This window comes from Salminus brasiliensis, chromosome 22 (assembly GCF_030463535.1).
Source record: "Salminus brasiliensis chromosome 22, fSalBra1.hap2, whole genome shotgun sequence".
Lineage (NCBI taxonomy): Eukaryota > Metazoa > Chordata > Actinopteri > Characiformes > Bryconidae > Salminus > Salminus brasiliensis.
This window is the reverse complement of record NC_132899.1, coordinates 20,223,490-20,225,989: the sequence shown is the minus strand read 5'-3', so window position 1 is coordinate 20,225,989 and position 2,500 is coordinate 20,223,490. Positions and strand designations below refer to the sequence as shown.

The 2,500-nt window shown below is 41.6% G+C and overlaps 5 non-coding genes across 5 annotated transcripts; all 5 read left to right on the top strand.

Moving 5' to 3' along the window:
* Positions 1-131: 131 nt before the first annotated feature.
* On the top strand, positions 132-213 carry trnal-aag (transfer RNA leucine (anticodon AAG)). The gene has a single exon. It is a non-coding gene; the product is annotated as a tRNA-Leu (tRNA).
* Positions 214-517: 304 nt separating this feature from the next.
* trnal-uag (transfer RNA leucine (anticodon UAG)) lies at positions 518-599 on the top strand. Its single transcript has one exon. It is a non-coding gene; the product is annotated as a tRNA-Leu (tRNA).
* A 253-nt stretch (positions 600-852) lies between these two features.
* On the top strand, positions 853-934 carry trnal-aag (transfer RNA leucine (anticodon AAG)). The gene has a single exon. It is a non-coding gene; the product is annotated as a tRNA-Leu (tRNA).
* A 1,025-nt stretch (positions 935-1,959) lies between these two features.
* On the top strand, positions 1,960-2,041 carry trnal-uag (transfer RNA leucine (anticodon UAG)). The gene has a single exon. It is a non-coding gene; the product is annotated as a tRNA-Leu (tRNA).
* A 253-nt stretch (positions 2,042-2,294) lies between these two features.
* trnal-aag (transfer RNA leucine (anticodon AAG)) lies at positions 2,295-2,376 on the top strand. Its single transcript has one exon. It is a non-coding gene; the product is annotated as a tRNA-Leu (tRNA).
* The last annotated feature ends 124 nt before the right edge of the window (positions 2,377-2,500 follow it).

The window sequence follows — 2,500 nt, the reverse complement described above, 5'->3', positions numbered from 1 at the left end:
AGTTTCATAGCTAGCATGAAAGGGATCTTTTTCATGGGAGAGAGTGCATGCTTTTGTTTCTGCATATTCTGATTGTTTTTAAGATGATAAAACCTTGCAAAACAAAGGAAGCAGCAACTGTAACTGCAGAAGGTAGCGTGGCCGAGCGGTCTAAGGTGCTGGATTAAGGCTCCAGTCTCTTCGGGGGCGTGGGTTCGAATCCCACCGCTGCCAAAAGTAGTTTTTTTTAGCTCAGAGACACAAAAATGCAAAAACAATGTTTTCAACAGAAAATTTTATTGTCTGAGACATTCTTTTTAAGGAATGTCTCCATAGTTTACTATATTTCAGCATGTTTGTGGATTTTCGCATCAAATACTTCACTCAAAGTTTTTTCATGACAACATTTACAAGGAAGCTTATGTTACAACCAGACAACCAATCTGGGAACACTGCAATTGCACACAATTTTCTGTTTGTTTGTCAAAACACTGTAGCCTTTATTTTTCCAAAGCAGACAAGGGAGGTTGTTGTGAGAGGTAGTGTGGCTGAGTGGTCTAAGGTGCTGGATTTAGGTTCCAGTCTCTGTTGAGGCGTGGGTTCAAATCCCACCACTGTCAGTCAAGCTTTTGCAACAACCCCATCTCAGATTGGTCCCATGCTGGAATATGCTTAATGCTGTCTTTCAGCTGCCATTGCTTTGCGCTTTCCTGTGTTACCGAATGGTCATTGTCTGTTTCAGAGTTTCATAGCTAGCATGAAAGGGATCTTTTTCATGGGAGAGAGTGCATGCTTTTGTTTCTGCATATTCTGATTGTTTTTAAGATGATAAAACCTTGCAAAACAAAGGAAGTAGCAACTGCAACTGCAGAAGGTAGCGTGGCCGAGCGGTCTAAGGCGCTGGATTAAGGCTCCAGTCTCTTCGGGGGCGTGGGTTCAAATCCCACTGCTGCCAAAAGCAGTTTTTTTTAGCTCAGAGACACAAAACTGCAAAAACAATGTTTTCAACAGAAAATTTTATTGTCTGAGACATTCTTTTTAAGGAATGCCTCCATAGTTTACTATATTTCAGCATGTTTGTGGATTTTCGCATCAAATACTTCACTCAAAGTTTTTTCATGACAACATTTACAAGGAAGCTTATGTTACAACCAGACAACCAATCTGGGAACACTGCAATTGCACACAATTTTCTGTTTCTTTGTCAAAACACTGTAGCCTTCATTTTTCCAAAGCAGACAAAGGAGGTTGTTGTGAGAGGTAGTGTGGCTAAGTGGTCTAAGGCGTTGTATTTAGACTCCAGTCTCTGTTGAGGCGTGGGTTCAAATCCCACCACTGCCAGTCAAGCTTTTGCAACAACCCCATCTCAGATTGGTCCCATGCTGGAATATGCTTAATGCTGTCTTTCAGCTGCCATTGCTTTGCGCTTTCCTGTGTTACCGAATGGTCATTGTCTGTTTCAGAGTTTCATAGCTAGCATGAAAGGGATCTTTTTCATGGGAGAGAGTGCATGCTTTTGTTTCTGCATATTCTGATTGTTTTTAAGATGATAAAACCTTGCAAAACAAAGGAAGCAGTAACTGCAACTGCAGAAGGTAGCGTGGCCGAGCTGTCTAAGGCGCTGGATTAAGGCTCCAGTCTCTTCGGGGGCGTGGGTTCAAATCCCACCGCTGCCAAAAGCAGTTTTTTTTAGCTCAGAGACACAAAACTGCAAAAACAATGTTTTCAACAGAAAATTTTATTGTCTGAGACATTCTTTTTAAGGAATGCCTCCATAGTTTACTATATTTCAGCATGTTTGTGGATTTTCGCATCAAATACTTCACTCAAAGTTTTTTCATGACAACATTTACAAGGAAGCTTATGTTACAACCAGACAACCAATCTGGGAACACTGCAATTGCACACAATTTTCTGTTTGTTTGTCAAAACAGTGTAGCCTTCATTTTTCCAAAGCAGACAAAGGAGGTTATTGTGAGAGGTAGTGTGGCCGAGTGGTCTAGGGCGCTGGTTTTAGGCTCCAGTCTCTGTTGAGGCGTGGGTTCAAATCCCACCACTGCCAGTCAAGCTTTTGCAACAACCCCATCTCAGATTGGTCCCATGCTGGAATATGCTTAATGCTGTCTTTCAGCTGCCATTGCTTTGCGCTTTCCTGTGTTACCGAATGGTCATTGTCTGTTTCAGAGTTTCATAGCTAGCATGAAAGGGATCTTTTTCATGGGAGAGAGTGCATGCTTTTGTTTCTGCATATTCTGATTGTTTTTAAGATGATAAAACCTTGCAAAACAAAGGAAGCAGCAACTGTAACTGCAGAAGGTAGCGTGGCCGAGCGGTCTAAGGTGCTGGATTAAGGCTCCAGTCTCTTTGGGGGCGTGGGTTCGAATCCCACCGCTGCCAAAAGTAGTTTTTTTTAGCTCAGAGACACAAAAATGCAAAAACAATGTTTTCAACAGAAAATTTTATTGTCTGAGACATTCTTTTTAAGGAATGTCTCCATAGTTTACTATATTTCAGCATGTTT